Below are 18748 nucleotides of genomic sequence, written 5' to 3' on the forward strand. Positions count from 1 at the left end.
CTCCTATGGGTGATCTTCACTATCCCTCATGTACCTTGGAACTTGAGACCTATTCCTGTTCCAAAGGCTCATTTGCCAAAACTCATTGAGTTACTTAATGAAAAGATCAAGATGGGTATCTTGCAGCCTTCTTGTGCTCCGTATTCAAACAGGTGGTTCACAGTTCTGAAGAAAAATGGTTCTTTACGCTTTATTCAGGATATGCAACCTGTAAATAAGGTGACAATCAGAAATGTGGGTATAGGGCCAATTGTCGATGAGTTTGCAGAGGCATTTGCAGGAAGGGCAATATATTCTATGGGAGATTTGTACTCAGGGTATGATCAGTTCCAACTAGCAACGGAAAGCAGGGACTTGACTACCATGAGGACACCCTTGGGTTTAGTAAGGATGTGCACCTTACGTCAGGGGGTAACGAATTCAGTTGCACACATGATAAATGGTATGAACAAAGTCCTACGTGACTTCATACCGCAAACTACAATGCCTTTCCTTGATGATGTGCCAATCAAAAGATGTGATGTAAGTGATAAAGATGTGGCTCTAGACTTGAGGGGGTGCCGAAAGTATGTGGCAACCCATATCAATGATTGTGATAATATCTTGTCAAGATTGGAAGAGGTGAACCTTACCTTGTCTGGCAAAAAGTCAGTGTTTGGTGTGAATGAAGTTCTTATTGTGGGACATATGTGCGGGCCATATGGTAGAAGGAATTGTCCTGCAAAGATTGATGTAATCCAGAGAATGAAAGAGAAATGTATAAATGTCACTGAGGTTCGAAGGTTCTTGGGTGCATGCGTGTTTTATGTTATCTGGATTCCGCATTATGAACATGTAGCAGAGCCTTTGTATCAACTTTTGAGAAAGAACCAAAAGTTTCAATGGGAAGAAATGCATACACATGCCATGACGAAATTAAAGAAGTTGTTGCTTATGTCTCCAACTTTGAGGAAAGAAAACTATGAATGTGGAAGATATGTAATTGTGACAGTGGATACTAGCCCCACAGGAATTGGATGGGAGATTGGGCAAGATGATAATGATGGCAAGCGATATGTGGTGAGGTTTGGAGCAAAAGTCCTAAGTGCTCGTCAACGCAACTATCCACAGGTAAAAAGAGAGTTATGGGGAGTAGTCACAACTTTGAAATGTGACAAAGAGTATTTGATAGGAGCAAATGTAATAGTGGAGACGAATTGTCTACCCCTTCTTGGAATGATCACAAGTTTCTCAATTCCTGACATTTCTATGTTGAGATGGATTGCCTAAATAAAGTCCTTGAACCCAAAATTTAAGCATATTGCATGGAAAGATAATCCAGTTGTTGTAGATATGCTTTCAAGAGCAAGGTATGAAAAAGAAGAAGACATGGTTGTCGAGGGTGATGATGTAGGCACAGAGTTCTATAGTATCTCTCATGCCAAGGGTGATCATGTTTGCCTGTCAAATTCACTTGAGTCATTTACAGAGGACCTATATCAAGGTGATTGGTTTCTCATTGGACGCTATCTGAGCACTTTGACAAGGCAAGAAGGGGTGACTGATCAGGAGTTTAAAAGAATACGGAGAAAGGCCTACAGATACTTTTTGAAAGATGGGTACTTATGGAAGCATCCAAAACAAAGAAATGGAATGCCAATGAGAGTCGTGAATGATAAGGACACTCAAAATGAGCTTATGAAAAAGTTTCATGAGAGTCTTTATGCTGGACATAGAGGTGTATGGGCCACCTTTACTAAAATGAAAGAGAGGTATTGGTGGAAAGGTATGTATAAAGATGTATCTCACTTTGTGGAGTCCTGTGAAACCTGTCAAATGTATTCAAATGTACGTCATTATGATGGGTTGCACCCTACTTACCCATTGGCCATGCATTACAAGTGGGTAGTAGATCTGGTTACAATGCCATTGGGCTTATGGCAAATGAGATACATAGTGCTTGCACGAGAAGACTTAACCAATCAAGTTGAAGGTCGTGCTCTAAGAACAAAAAGCACAGAAGGGGTATGTAAGTTCCTCTTGGATGATGTAATTAGCCGTTATGGTTGTGTTGGGAAAATAACAACGGATAGGGGTGAGTTGGATGCTGACAAAGCAAGGGATTTTTTCTCTTGGTTGGGCATTAAACTTGCTCTCACTACTGCATATAATCCTGAGGGAAATGGTAAATCGGAGCGTGGGCATCCTCCTATCATTAAAGCTTTAGCTAAGGCCTGCAAAGGTAAAATGGGAGAGTGGCCTAGGTTGTTTCCTTATGCTTTATGGGCTGATCGTACAACTCATAGCTCGGTTACTAGTTATATGTCTTTTGAGTTGATGTATGGTCAGAAACCTATAATGCCAATTGAGGATGTAATTCCCACATGGAATGTATTACCTTGGGAAGATGGGATGAGTAGGGAAGACCTTTTTGCTTTGCGCATACAATAGTTAGAAAGAAGGCCCCAAGATATTGAGATTGCAGTAGAACGATTAAAAGATGCAAGGTTAAAGAATAAGGACAGATTCGACAAGAGGCATAGGCTCAGACCTAAAGCTGTTGAGGAAGGTGATTGGGTGTTGGTGTATGACAGTAGTCTTGAAAACCAACATTCAACAATAAGAAAGCTTTCAAAGAGATGGTTTGGTCCTTATGTGGTTCAGCATGTACATGGGAATGCAACTTATACCTTGCATGAATTAGATGGGACAAAAATGAAGATTCCCATTGCAGGGAAAAGAATCAAGTTATTCAAAAGAAGAGGTGATACAGATCCGTTTGATTCACAGGAAGGTCAAAATGAAGGCTCTGATGAAAATGCTATGGATGTGGATGAAGAACAAGAGGATGATGCATTAGATTTCGTTGCAAGTGATGATGAAATTGATATGTATGTTGATTTAAATGAAGACTGAACCTGCAAAAGATATGTGTGGCACATGCCGGAGAATGTGCAGGTTTAAAGGGGGTGGATGTCGTGCCATGGCACGTACATAATGTGAAATTAAAATATCTACCTCACTCTTAATGTTTATGATGTGTGGGACCAAATGCTATAATGTACATAGTGTGATATATGCACAAATGAATGCCACGGTTGCGCAGCCGTGTACATACCTTGCCGGGCGGGCAAGGCCCTACACGTGGCATCATCGAATGCTTTTTTCACATAAATATATACCTAATTTTCTTTGGGAATGTACAAATGTCAAGTGTTTCGAAGTGGCACGCTTGTTTTGCCTAGAAAGTTCAATGTGGGCAATCTCGGCCAAAAATAGCAGGTTTCGTGCGCTGGCATGAAAGACGTGTCCAAAGTGCTTACCAAGTGGGAAAATGAGGTTCAACATGAAATTTGAGCCCAATGGGATTTTTCCACAATTTTAGGGATTTTTCCCAGCTCATTTGGGCTTTTTACGGACAAAAAGTGACATTTTTGGGCAAAAAATGGTCAAAAATAGCCTTAACAATGCCCAAAATAGCTCAATCAACGATGCTGGCGTTGTTTCTCAAGTTGTGTGGGAATTTTTAGAGCCAATAATGAGTTCATTTGGGTTCATGAGCAAGGAGATACAGCCATTCCTTTAAAGGGTGCTAGTGCAGTCCCGTGTTGCTTCCACTACATGGTTGAGGCTGTGAGGCCTCCAATTAGGGTTTCCCCTCCTCAAATAACTACTTGGGCTTCTCCAATGAAGTACTGAAGCTTCCATGAAATGGTCACGACAAAGAATCGAAGCGTAAATTGAGGGTTTTTAACAGGTCGAATGAGCACTGCATCTGTGCAATTGGGAGCGAGGCTACAACTAATCTTCACACACACAAGAGTTTTGAGTTAGTATTGGTTATTTTTCAAAGTGGAGATTTCATGGCTGGAGTTTTTTTCTTTTTTAGTGTGTTTTTGGCTTCAAATCGTCTACGCCTTGCTTGATTTTTCTACGAATCCTCACAGTCAGAGGCCCTGCGCTTTCCTAGTCGCACTGCTCACTTCTTGACACTGGGTTCGGCAAGAATCTGCAATACACTGAACCTTCAACCTTCAATATCTTGGAATCCGTAGCTCGGTTTGATGATCCGTTTGGACCTGCTCCTTCAGCACTTCAAGCTCTTCTTCTACTAACCTGCATGTATTTGCCCATGCCACCTTCTAGGGTCAACACACTTTGGCTGTACCAGCGTAATTCTAGGTGATCCTCTCCAAAATATGCAACCACAAATTTGGCACAAAAATTTTCCAAAAAAATTCAACACATGAACTCTAGCACCTATGATGCTATCGAAGAACCTTCCAAAGCTTGAAATAGCTCTATTTTTGTAAGTGCAAATTGATGCACAAGCTCATGAGCAATGGAGTCCAGAACCAAGATTAAAAAAAACACAAAGTAGATGTGCTTGCAAGGCACATATGCAACACATTTGCTATCACGCCTTTGAAAATCCTCACATGAGCATCGAGGGAAGTCTGCAAGAAGTGTGACAACATATGTAACACCTTTCTTCACCAATCCAATTGGACTAACATGAAACACATGTGATACATTTAGGACCACAATTACCTCCATTACTAATTTGGTAGCCATAGTTCTTCCCTGCGCAATCCTATCATGAAAATCTCTTGTAAGTTTTGATTTGCATCTAACAAGTTTGCCATCTTTGAATTTTGGACAAAATGAACTCGGTGTGCTACCACATGTTCTAACATTGTGACAACACTCAGAATTTGCATGTGGTTCTTTAAGAACAAACCCATTGTTCAACAACATTTCAACTTTAGATGGCTGCAGATTAGTGCCCTCATCCACAACCCAAGTCCCAGGTGTGCAGGTCCTGGTGGACCAACAATCGTGTCATCCAAATTCCATGTATGAGTGTTACTACTATTGTAGAACCATGCAAAGCCCTCAACAATGCCTCCTAGATTGGATCCTTTTGTTGGATATTTTTGCCTACCCTAGAAGCTTGGTGTAGGAACTCCGTGTTTCATAGAAGGTGCAATTTCATTAATGAACCTCCCACATCTTGTAGTATGGTTTGCAAGAACACCAAAGCATGTCATTTTTCTCCCTGGCTCAGTATGCCTAATTTCCCACACAATTCGAGACACTTTTTGCTGCAACCACATGAGGAGAGCTGTGGAATCTTGCTGCTGTGTACTCCTAGGTAGCCCATTTGTCGTTGTGACTACCACATACTCAGGTCTGTGGCTATCGTCTTCTAGAATTTCATCAGGGTCCACAAATATTGGTCTAGATCTTTGAACACTCTTCTCCCTCATTGATGCCCTTGCCTTTTTTGGCTGTTTCCAAACTCTGTTTCACATGAGGCTTATTAGAGAGTGGAGTCACTGTGGCAAGGAACGTGGCAGATTCATCTTTGGCCAAGGGAGTATTCTTAGAGGAACTTAGGCCCATGAGCCTATCCATTACTATCTCTTCTGTTGTTACTCTCTCCAATTGTTTGGCTGTAGTTAAAGGATCTAAAGCTGCACATGCAAGCAAAGCTTGGGAAATAACTTTGTCAGCAACTCTTCTTTTTCCCTCAGCCCGCTGGATGCTTGTGATAACCAAGATGAAGCACACATCTACTAATAGACTCCTTTTCAATAGGGATGCAATAATAAATGACTGCAGCACAAGCATTTACACATTCTGGCATCTGATGATAATGGACACACACAAGCTTTCCAAATTATGCTTCAATTTATCCCCTTTGTGGTGCTTGCTATAATCGTCCCTTCCATTGAATCTCATTTGGAAGCTTTGTTCTCAAATGATAACTACAATCAAGATTGACACATCGTAGATGGCCACAACATCTGCTAAATCGCATGACACCTTTGAACAAGTCACTGCTACAAGTCACATATTCTACCCAAGAATGACCATCAAAACATTTCTCCATACCACTCATACTTGAGTTTTCAGTTTGTGGAGGTAACTCAAAAGCAATATACTCATCATATTGACATGGGAGCTCAGACACTTGCACAACTTTCTGAACTCGACTCAAAGCCACAACCAAGTTAGTTTGCAGTTGCAGAGTTCTAATGAAGTCAATTACACTCGCACATGGAAGCCACACGTTGTCTAATTTTTCTTTGATCACTATTGGTGAAACCTTTGAGCTATCAGCATTAGGCAATAAATAAGAGGTGACAAGAATCTTGTAAAACTGTGAAACTTCATGGTCAAGGGTGTAAAATAGTTCCCCATCATTTTTCTCTTTGGGTCTAAGATAACCGGTATCTCCAGAAAATGTAAGGGGACATAGAGAAAAATCAACATTTTGAATGTCAAAATGTTGCTTAATCGTGGCAACCTTGATCTCTTGAAACCGACTGTCAGATAGAAGAACAAGCTTTTGACCTCTCTGGGTTTCGTAAACAGTAATGTGTCTGCTCATTGCTCCAGAATAGACAGGAAATAGCGAGAAAAAAGAACAGATGTAGTGAGAGAAGAAAGAGAAATGGTGATACTCGCCACAATAATATGTGTTATTTAGTATAACATTTTTATATATTTTCAAATGTTATAAATATCATAGTCGGCATTTACTTTCTCATGAGCCTAAAAATATTTTACAATGATTTGTATTTGTAGATCATCCTTGGAAACTTCGTAGGTGTCAGAGTCTTGAAGTCACTACTGTCCGCCGTGTCGAAATGAAGTGTAGAAAGATACAATATTCCTAACATGTGGAAATAATTGCAAACTAAAAATATTACAATTCAAAAAAATTACACTAAAACTTATCAATATATTTTTATTTTTTTAGAGCATTTAATAGTGATTCTAAATGGACTCCAGTATTTTCCTCGGGGGATTCACCATGGAAAACTTACTACACCACGTAAGTGCAGGGAAGGGGTTTTTTTTTACAAGTTACATAAGAGTATAAGTTAGGGGGCAGGCCCCTAATAATTTATCTCCCAAGGTTAAAAATGAGGGAAGGAGTATCATATTTAGGAGGGGAGGGGTGGGGCGGGGGGGGGGGGGGATGAGAGGAAGTTTTTGTGTTTCAAAATCATGGCTTCCCAAAAGAGTCTTCCCTCAAACTTGTGAGTCAATAGCTACAAATATACATGCAGAACTAGCACTGCTTTGTATCCATTGCTTGTTTTGTAATCATAGTTCATTTCTTGAGGGATAAAAGCTATAAAGTGCTTGTATAGATGCAAATTACAGAGAGAACCTAACACAACCTTATAACCATGTTTTTGAGTAATTTAGATGGGTCCAAATTGGACGAGTAGCTAGAGTGCAGGCTGAACGGGCACATAGTTTGAAAGTCAAACTAAGACACATTGAGGATACATCTAGTTATCAACAGAAGTGGTTCCTTTGTATGTTGCCAATCACTATGCTACACACTCTTTGACTAGTTTTACTCAGTTAGATAATGTGAGACATACATTTTATATGTAAGATAGGGGTATGATAGTTTTCTGCATTGATTATTCTATAAGCGTAGAAAGGGGGGTCATATTATCTAATATGAGTTTTATATAGGGGTTTTATCAAAGTTGTCCGCTCGCAGGTGGCGTCCCATTTTGTATATAGAGTGAAGCCCCCGAGGTATTTTCTTGCTTAAATTTGTGAAAATTATTGCCTAAACATATTAAAATTTGAAAAAAATATCACCAAACTTGTTAATATTTTCTATTTCTTTACGCATTTAATAGTGATTCTAAATGAACATTTAAGCTAGATTTTATTGCTCTATTTTCTTGCTCACTCACACCTTTTGTCCTGCATAATTTTTGTCTTGCCTTAGTGGGTGTCTGCCCATGTTTGAATCTAACGCTTCTATTCTAATGAACCTAATTGATTCTTAGCTACTTTTGCCACATAGAGCTCCGGCAATACCTGCGCATGCTTGCCGCCTCTGACCACGCTGCTTGTTGCGGGTAAGTGAACCTCTCTCGTCGCTAGCTATTCCCTGCAGATTATATCGCCTGCTGCTCCTCAGCCCGCACGTAGGCCAATGTGCAAAGGGTTGGTTTGATGCTGCAACTAGTCCACACCAGTGCGGATTGGTTGCAGCACTGAACGATCCCTTTGCCCATTGGCCTACGCACGGGCTGAGGAGCAGCAAGAGGGCAAATGTTTTTGGAATTTTTTTTTGCAGATAGTGGTTTACCCTTGATTTGCGCTGAAGTTTGAAGTTCAATGTTATTTCAATTTGGAATTGCAAAGTGATTTCATTTTACTATATTGCACTATAGATTGAAGTTCCATGCTTGGCAAAGTAAGCTACACTTTAGTTGATCCTACGCATGGTTGCCACCTCCGAGGAGTCTGCCTATTGCGTGTAAGAAAGCCACTCTCCTCGCCATTCCTTGTGGGTAATATACCTCCTGCTTGCTGCTCCTCAGCCGGTGCGAAGGCCAATGCACCAAGGGCTGGTTCAGTGCTGCAACCAGTCTGCACCAGCACGGTCTGCTTGCCGCACTGAACCAAGCCGTTGGTGCATTGGCCTTTGCGCGGGCTAAGGAGCAGCAATCAGGCGGTGTTTTTTTGCAAAGTGCTCTACAGATATTGATTTTAATATGATAAGCGCTGCAGATTGAATATCCAATGACATTGTGGGTACCTTGGACCTCTGCACCTTTGTGTGCTCCCCCTGCCCAAACACACTCGCGATACCTGCGTTCCACACATTTAAAGAAGTGCATGGTGTTTTTGTGAATCTTTAATTCATCAACTAGCATAGAGTTTTGATCATGTAAAGAATTTTCGAAACCTAGAGCACTGAGAGCAAACAAACGTAGGGTGCAAAGTTGAATGATATGCAGTGAGAGAACATTACCGACTCGATATTTATTCTGTCATCATTACACTTCCTCAAAGTTAGTTCTTTCGTTCCAGGGCCTGATACGACAAGGAAATGCCACACGTCTCCCTACTAGGTACGCTAATTATAAGAAATCATCAACATCTTGTTGAAGCCAATGGCCATTCTGTTTCATGGAGTTCGGAATGCTACTAGAACCAATCTCTGCCGGTTAGTTGGACAAGGTCGGAACAATTCCGATAGCTGTCCAACTTCAACAGTAGGACCGGGGCCTTTTTTTTGCAACTATTTTTTGTTATGATAATAATTTACGATAATGTCTTTTTAGGTGTAAGGTATATTATATGTTTCTTAGAACTGTTTTCTTCTTAATATTTTGTGTTTCTTCTTAATATTTTGTGTGAAGTCAAGTGTCTACAATTTATGTGGTTAGTATGGATTAGTATTGACAAAAGTCTAGTACATATTCATTAGGGTAGGCAATTTGAAAATTTAGGATTTTGATCTAGTTGACATGATGAAATATTTTGGGTTTTATTCTAGATAAATCTAGATAAATTCTAGATTTAGATTAATTTGAGTTTGAAAATTTCTCTGTAGTCCTGTAACTGGGAGATGTTCTTGTCGAGAGGGGAAAGAGGCTATACCTGTTGTTCCTATATGCAGTGATCTAGTGAGCTCTATGGTAGTCACACAGAAGACTTCAATGACAATGATTTTATTGGTGATGAGAGCAAGAGTACTGACATTGGATTAGGGTCAATGAATGAAGTTGATGCTCAAATAGCTAGACAAGAGGAAGATTTGGAATTGATTCCATTTCCTATTGCCCTTGAAAATGGGCCGTCTGCAATGATGTGGATGATAGTTATTTGCATATGGATAGAGGAGAGGACATTCTCAAAACCACCAGGGTTTTTAGTTGTTTTGAGTGTCCTCTACTTCCTTTGTGTAGACTCATTCCATATGCTTGTGTATGTCGTCTCAGATCAGATGTTTCTGGCTTGAAGGCTGCATTTACCAGAGAAGGTTACATAAAGGAAAAAGGTTCTTTTATAGTTTCACTGCAAACATGTCACAAGGAATAGACATTGTTGACACGTAATCATTGTTGTTTCAAAGTACTTTTATGGATTGATATGTTTCTTTTTCTTTAGAATGTTTAATGTTCTTTTGGAGTCTTATTTATTTTTGAAAATAGATGATATTGTTGAGACATGGGACCCACTTTGGAAAGACATAAATAAAGAGTATGAAGAGGAGTTAGCTTTGCACCCACAACTATAGTCACTGCTTGGTAGAATGTTCTACGTGTGGAAGGCAATCACAAGACGGTAGCACGGCAAGAAGCTGTTAGAGAAAAGTTTTCCAATAGCAGAGAGAAGCATTGTAGGGTCTTGTGTACTATCATCGACCCCGCAAAGGTTTCCAAAATAGCATTATTGACGAGCTTGCAACGCATGAATTTGTGAGTGACACTATACTCTTGTTAGTAGGTAAGATTTACATGATTGAATGTTGACTGCCTTTCTAATATTTTTCATCAGTATGAACACTCATGGTTTAGTATCTTCTCATCTAAGAGAGAAGTTGGTGAATTGTGCAAACATTTGATCTTCGGATCATGAAGATTACCTTCGTGCATTACCGGAGAATGACCAAAAATTGATCGACACTCTGTGCAAGAGAACCACAAAGGGAGAGGAGCCATGGCATCCTCTTACACGAAGATATCTAGCTAGGCTTCTTTTTTATGTAAGTGTGTTTGACATTGGATCTCTTTTTAGTATGCTTTATTTGAAGCTTTTTGTTTTGAAAAGTATTAGTTTATTTTGAAGGTTCAAATGTCAAAAGAACTACACACTAAGCTAGAGATCAAGAAATCATTGCTTTCTAAAGAGGACTTGAAAAACGAAGAGACTAAGATACTCTTTAGAAATCATTGCTTTCTAAAGAGGATTTGAAAAAAGAAGAGACTAAGATCGTGAATGATCTTTATTATAAATATTCACATCAGGTAGGGAAGGTATATAATGATCTCTTGGTGTTTTCTTTGATACATGGTAAGATGAAATTTTATTTTAATTGAATAATGTCCTTGTTTGGTAGATTCTCAATATCGTTGATCCAAGGCTAGGAAAGAATTGGTTTGATCGAGTGATGAGCCTTCAATGGGGGGAAGATAGTTGGGCCACTTTAGAGAAACTTAACTTGATTTCTCTACATGATGCTTCCATAGAAAATAAAAACCTTTGGGTGTCCTTACTAGAGGCAAGCAAGATCACTCGTGCTGCTTATTGCATAGTGAAAGGAGACCACAACTTTTGAGGGTGAGCATCTTTATGCAAATGGTTTATGATTTAACTTGTGAATGTTAGTAAAAAGTTTGATTTTTCTTTTGTATTCTTGGTGTGAAAGGTGGCTAAAATGAGAGGGAGCTTCGCAAAGGAATTTAGATAAATTTAAGAAGCTTCTTGTGGAATATGAGGATGTGCCTGGAGGGATTGATATTCTACCCTCGTGCACCATGGATATGTTCTACACGGAGATTTTGGTGGAGGGAAGAAAATTCTTATTCCGTCTTGAGGTGGCTTTGGAAAACAAAACGAAGGATATAGAGTTGCAAGCCTTAAAGAGGATTGACTATTGCCCATGGCTTCTCAACAACTAGTTTACAGGTAGATAATGATTTGACTATTTTTGTATCATAATATGTGCTTCAACTAATATAGGGTATGGATTCCTGTTTGAGTTTAGATAATTCTTTGTTGTCTTTTGTAGATACTTTGCTCACCTCTTGACCATGCATCACATTACTGCGATACCTGTTCTTGCACGTTCTTGGACACACATTGAGAGCGGTGAGGGATGCATGTATCCACCAACCACACATTGAGAGCAGTGAGGGATGCATGTATCCACCAACCATGCATGAGCTCTCACAGTGGGAGCTTGAGCACTGCCCTTGGTGGATCAACATGGATAGAGGCCATGTCCTTGCTAGAGAGAGAGAATTGCATAATGTGCAGTTTAGAGGAGCCGTTGACGGAAGCAAAGCGAACCCCGAACCCCGACGGCCTCTAAAACGCCGGGGACCGAATGGCGCGCCTCGAGCCTATCACGGTAAAGCGAACAGGGGGCACCACCTAGCTTTGAGCGGCTAGTACGCAAACCACGATGATATGAACACCGCAAACTTACACACACACATAGAGAGAGAGAGAGAGAGAGAGAGAGAGAGAGAGAGAGAGAGAGAGAGAGAGAGAGAGAGAGATTTGCAAATGATGAAAACCCTCGGGGGTGTGATGGAGAATTATTTCTGTAGTATTTATAAATGGCACGCCGTGGTGATAGAGAGGTAGGGAGGAAAGATGGTGCAGATTACTTGGTGCGTTCTCGAAGACGACTCAATGATTGGTGAAGCTTGCTACCAAGAGCATGTATACGTGTGTGCCTCGACCATTGGAGTCGAGGGATAGACGCAGATCCCTTCGCATGGTGCAACTCCCAAGGCAAACCAACACACAAGCCCCCTCCCCGTGATGCAAATAGTTTCAACTCTTCCCACTACACTATACCTAGTGCTGACCTCTCGTGAGCTGCCCCCCCTCGATAGTGACCTCTCAGTGACAATTTATAGGTGTTGGCTGCTTGGATTATGGTAATCCCGGTGTGATTAGGGTAAGCTAATTGAGGAGACAAAGCAAGTGGTGGGCCCGGTGTGGTTGACGCTTGCTTTGTTTTGGGAGGTTATTAAAAGATGAGAATCGCTAGGTGGGCCTTTGTGACCATCACCTAGAGAGAGGGAATTTACAAAGTGGGAATTTTACAATGGCTTGGGTGAAAACTGAAGAAATGATGAAAATAACCTATAAATTATTGAAAATGGGATCGTGGTTGCGTGTTACCGGCGGAATGGTGTGTTGCCGGTGCGTCGGTGTAGCACGTACTTCTTTTCGGGGTCGGCCGAGGCAAGCCTGCGGCGCATTTCTCCTTTTTGTTGTTGGCGGCGCGTGATTTGGGTGTTATCCTTCTTTTGTTGATGACAATGGCGTGGAATCCTTTGGTTTTTCTTGTGTATTATCATGTGTGTGCGTTTATGCGTGTGTGTGAGTGCGCAAACGTGCGTGTATGTGTGTGTATTTGTATAAGTATGTGCGTATTGGCGTGCGTGGTGACGGGGGGTAATATATGTAAAAAATATATATATTATTTTTTTTTGTTTTTCTTTCTCTGTATGGCGACGCAGAGGCGGGGGTGTATGTGTTGTGTGTGCGTGTGTGTGTGTTGTATGTGTGTGCGGCTAATATGCATGGGAACGGGGTCTTACTATATAATATATATATATATATATATAGCTTTTTCGGGTTGGAGGCCTGCTGCTGCAGGCTACGCAAGGGTGACAGATGAGGGGGGGGATGGTGTGTGAGAGAGGGTGTGTGTGTGTGGTGTGTGTGAATGTGTTGTGTGTAGAGAGAGAGGGAGTGAATTTTTCTGCGCTTTCTCAGGCCCGCGAGGGAGAGAGATGAGAGAGAGAGGTTTGCGGCAGGCGTGTTGTGCAGAGTTTGTGTGAGGTGTGTGTTGTGTATGAATGTGTGTGTGTGTGTGTAGAGAGAGAGAGAGTGAGTAGTTTCTGCGCCTGTATAGGCCGAGAGAAAGAGAGAGAGATAGAGATAGAGATAGGCCTGTAGCAGGCCTGCTGTGCAGAGCGCAAGAGAGAGAGGGAGATGAGTGGGGAGAGGATGAGGCGGGTGTGTGTGTGGATAAGTGAGAGCCCCCGTTTTTTATGTGCCTTCTCAGGCTGAGCCATGCACGGCTGAGAGCGAGAGAGAGGGTGAGAACAATGAGGTGGCGGGGGGGGTTTCTTTGGTGGGTCTCCGACAAGAGAGGGAGGGAAGGGGGGAAGATTCTTTGGCATGAAGTGGGGTAAGGGGGGGTGTGAGGTGAGAGAGAGGGGGGGGGGGGGGGGGGGGGGGAGGGGGGAAAGAGTCGATGGGGTGGGGGAGAGGTGGTGGGAGTAGCGGGCTAGGGGAGGGAGAATGAGGCCGAGGGAGGGGTGAGGTGAGCGGGTGGGGGAAGAGAGGGAGAATATTAGCGGCTATTGGCTTGCATAGAGAGCGAGGGAGGGAGTGTGAGAGGGGGCGGGTGTGTGGATAAGAATACGGGAGAGCGGGACTTCACATGCGGCCACGGGATCAACACAGCGGGAGCGCGAGAGAGGAAGCGAGAGAAGGGGTGGGTGCTCGAGAGCTGCACCTGGCCGAGGGTGGCCAAGAAGGGGTGTGTGGGTGAGAGAGAGAGAGAGAGGTATGTAGGGAAAATGAGAGAGAGAGAGAGATATCTCAGTCGATGCCCACCGGGGGAATAAAACTACAAGGAGAGAGAGAGAAGGGGTATCTGAAACCGAGGGCAACCGGCTAGGCTGGGGCATAGACGAGTGGAGGCATGAGGGTGATAAGGCCGGCCAATCGAAGGGGGGGGGGTAACCCTATGCCCGTAAAAGCGCCATGAGGTTGACCAGGCATTGCTGAGCCTTCCAATAGTGTCGCCAAGGCTTCGACAGAGGAAAAATAAGTTTTTTTTTCTTTTTTTTCTTTGATTTTCAGAAATCGGCCATCATTAGCCCTCTCCTTTTGGCCAGAGGCATTCATGCTTCTAGCCCTTCCTCTGCATCTTTAGCTGTGGAGTTAGAGGGTTCTCCCTCCTCTGGAATGTCTAGCATAAATTCTGGATCAAACCTAAGAAAATATTTTTTTAGTCTCCATCCATTGACCCTAGTCTTGTGAGTTCTCCCATCTGCTTCCATCAGCTTATAGCTGCCGTTGTCATAGCGTTTCTTGATGATGAATGGCCCTTCCCATCTGGGTTGAAATTTCTTGTCCTTCCTGGTGTTGAATCTATTGTCGTATGTTAGCACTAACATACCTTTTTCCAATCCCTTTTCTTTAAGCCATTGATTGAAAGTGAGCCGGCGTCGTTCTGCCTCTGTTGCATAGTGATTGATTGCTTCTTCCCTATCTAGTTGAAGTATTTCCAGATCTAAGATGTGGTTTCGAAGATTTACAATTGGACGATGTATCTGGATAGCCAGCACTAACATACCTTTTTCTAGTCCCTTTTCTTTAAGCCCTTGATTGAAAGTGAGCCGGCGTCATTCTGCCTATGTTGCATAGTGATTAATTTCTTCTTACCTATCTAGTTGGAGTCTCTCCAGATCCAAGATGTGGTTTCAAAGATTTACAATTGGACGATGTATCTGGCTAGCCAAAACTCATAAGCTGGCTATCTGTACCTCAATGGGTAGAATTGCCTCCTTCCCATAAACTAGATGGAAAGGGGTGAAACCTAGTGATGTTCGGAACGTTGTTCGGTAGGCCCAAAGAGCTGCCATGAGATGTTTATCCCAATCCCCTGTGTGCATGTTCACCTGCTTTGTAATGATTTTGCAAATCATTCCGTTTACCTTCTCTACTAGACCATTGCATTGTGGATAGTATGGTGTGGAATGTCGGCGTGTGATGCCTAACTTCTTCATCAGTTCTCCCACCAAATCACCTCTGAATCCTGGTCCTCTATTTGATATTATCTCAAGAGGAGTGCCAAAACGACAACAGATATGCTAAAAAATGAACTTTGCTACCTCTTGGGCTGTAATGCGGGTGGTGGCTGTTGCTTCTGCCCATCAAGTCATGTAGTCTACACCCACTATGATGTACAATTTACCTGATTGGACCCTTGGTAAAGGACCGATTGCATCTATTCCCCATTTCTCAAATGGACCATATGAGATGATAGGAGTTTGTGGCTCGTAGATTAATGTGCGATCACTAGCCACTTGACAGGCCTTACATGCTTTACACCAATGATGTACATCCCTGTTCAAGCTAGGCCAAGAGTATCCTGCTTGTAGAATCTTCCTACTGGTGATATCTAGAGCAAAATGACCGCCGTAGACACCATCATGGCAACTTGAAATTACCTCTGTGATCTCACTGGAGGTTGGTACCTGCCTGAGAATTTGATCCTTGCCCTTACAATACAAGTCGTCGTGTACAAGGCGGTACCTAGTAGCCTTCCTGACCACTGTTTCTGGCCTTTGGCGTATCCTTCCGGACATTCTCCTGTACCTAAAAATCTGACAACATCAGGCATAGCATCACTACCTTGAAAGAGGGGTAGATTTAGTTTGATGGCCCCTATGGGAACGTCTTGTATTCTTTCTTTGTCTAGAGCATCTGCCTCCTGATTTTCTGCTCTGGGGACATGAAATAGTTTCACTGCTTCAAACTTCCTTAGAAGATCCTTAACTTAGCGTAGTTGAACAAGTAAAACCTGATTCTTACAAACCCAGGTGCCATTTATCTACCTTATCAAAAGTAAAGCATCGCCAAACACATTTAGGTGCTAAATTCCTTGTGAGATACATTGTTCCAACCCAAGAATTAGGGTTGCATACTCTGCTCCATTGTTGGAGTGGGAGTGTAATAACTGCCCAATGGAGAACATTCTTTCTTGTTGTTCATTGAAAATGACTATGCCTGCTGCAGACTGGTCCATTATTCTCTTGTATGCTCCGTCAAAGAAAAGAGAGTGAGCTCTTTCCAGCCTAGGACTCTCTACCATTGGTGTTTCTTCCTTATCTTCCGTGTTGACCTTCAGCTTCTTCTCATAATGGCGATGAGTGAGAATGCCCGCTAAAATAGCCCTGGTGGAGTTTTCTACTTGCGTGGTGTAGTCAAACTCTTGTAATCTAATTAACCACTTTGAGATCCTAGATGAGACATCCATGTGTCGCATTACATATGGAAAAACCTCTTCCACTGTCCGGATTACAAAGGGTCTAGGCAGGAGATAGGAGCGAAACTTTGTGGTAGCAAACATTAGTGCCAGAACCATGTGTTCTACTTCGGTAAATCCCTTTTCTGACGGGGTCATGACACGACTAGAGAAGTAAATAGGACGCATGAAAGAAGTTTGGGGGTCCTTTTGCATTAGCACGGCTCCGAGTGTATCACTTCCCACACTAGGGTTCACATAGAATGGATCGTCCTACTTAGGAGGTGAAATGGTGGGAAGCTTAGCTAGGATTTGCTTTACCTCAGTAAACTGCTGCTCATTCTCTTCACTCCATGAGAAGACATCCCTTTGGGTGAGTTGTTGTAGGGGAAGGACCACTTGAGATAGCAAGAGAATGAACCTGCTTAGTAATCTTACCTTCTGAAGGAAAGAAACCAGCTGCTTAGCGGTGGTGGGTGACGACAAAGATACCAGGGCCTGGATCTTGCTAGGGTCAGCCTCAATCCCTTTTGTTGAAATTTCATGGCCAAGGAGAGTGACTTTGCTTTCACCAATGTGACACTTATTCACATTGAGATGGCCACCCAAGGTTTGCAGCCTGGTTAAGCCATCATAGACTTTGCTTAAATAAAGGGCTCGTGAACTATAGATGCAAAAATCATCTATGAAAACCCATATTGATGTTCCAAAGTAGGGGTGGAAGACAAAGGTCACATAGCATTGAAATGTGGCCGGGGCGTTATTGAGGCCAAATGGCATCACTCTATAGGCAAATCATCCCCAAGGTGTGATGATGGTTGTCTTCTTCTGATCTTCCTCTGCAATGCTAATCTGGAAGTATCCTGAGTAGCCATCGCACACTGTGTATCATTCGTGACCTGCCACTTCATTGAGTATTTCATCGTGGAATGGGAGGGGAAAGTGATCTCTCTTCATGGCTGCATTGAGAGGTTTATAATCCACATAGACTCTCCACTTACCATTTGTTTTTTGGTGTGACTACTACTGGGGAGACCCTCTGAGTCTTCGACAGGGTAGATGAAACCTACTTGTAGCAAACTTCTCACTTCCTTAAGTAGTGCCTCTTGTTGGATTACTCCAAGTCTTCTGAGATTTTGTACTACTGGTTTGCTGCCTTCCTTGAGTTTTATGTGGTGTTGCACTACTGTAATTGCTATGATCTTATCATAGCCATCAATGAACAAAGTAGTGAAGTTACCTAGCATGGAGACATACTCCTTCCTTTCTTCATCGGTTAACTCATTTGAGAGAATTTTCTGTAACTTACCTGCATCCTCCAAGGACTGCATACTTGATGATTCCTCTTGGTTTGTCGGGGGTGGTTTGGATTGTGTCAATCTTTTTGGGTATTTAAGAATGACCCCCATCACCTCGATGCTACTGTCGCTTCCATCAGTGGTGGTCGTCTCTTCTCATGAGGTAGACGAATAGTCGCTGTGGTGGACTCATCTTCTGAAGCCTCCAAGATCATGTTGTGTTGCTTTCCAATCCTCATGTCGTAGAATATGGACTTCCCTTTAGCGTCCTTCATCTGAATCATCCCGATGCTCCAGTCTTGTTTAGCTTCCATAGCCATAAGCCAAGGCCTCCCAAGAATGATGGGGTAGCCCTCCCCTTTGTGTGGCATGGCGAAGATGTCTACCTCCACTTCTGTATTGAATGCTTTTACTTTGACCGCATTTACCATGCCCATGCATTTCACTCTTACATTGTTTACCATCTTGGCTTGGCAGGGTGCCGGCCTACTTACCTCTAGACCTAGATGGTGCATCATCTTTTCAGTCATGACGCATATTTACGCGCCACCATCTATGTAGATGTTTGAGATTCGTTGCCCCTTGATGTGGGCATCCATGGTTGGTAGGATGTCATTGAGATCCCTTCCAGAGATAGCCCCAGCTATGTAGATGTTTGAGATTCTAGAGATGTGGGCATCCATGGTTGGTAGGATGTCATGTAGATGTTCCAGCTATGTAGATGTTCATTGTCCCTTGATGTGGGTATCCATGGTTGGTAGGATGTCATGTAGATCCCTTCCAGAGATAGCCCTAGCTATTTACGCGCCACCATCTATGTAGATGTTTGAGATTCGTTGCCCCTTGATGTGGGCATACATGGTTGGTAGGATGTCATTGAGATCCCTTCCAGAGATAGCCCCAACTA

Source organism: Adiantum capillus-veneris, chromosome 15 (assembly GCF_014529385.1).
Source record: "Adiantum capillus-veneris isolate H3 chromosome 15, ASM1452938v2, whole genome shotgun sequence".
Taxonomy (NCBI): Eukaryota; Viridiplantae; Streptophyta; class Polypodiopsida; order Polypodiales; family Pteridaceae; genus Adiantum; species Adiantum capillus-veneris.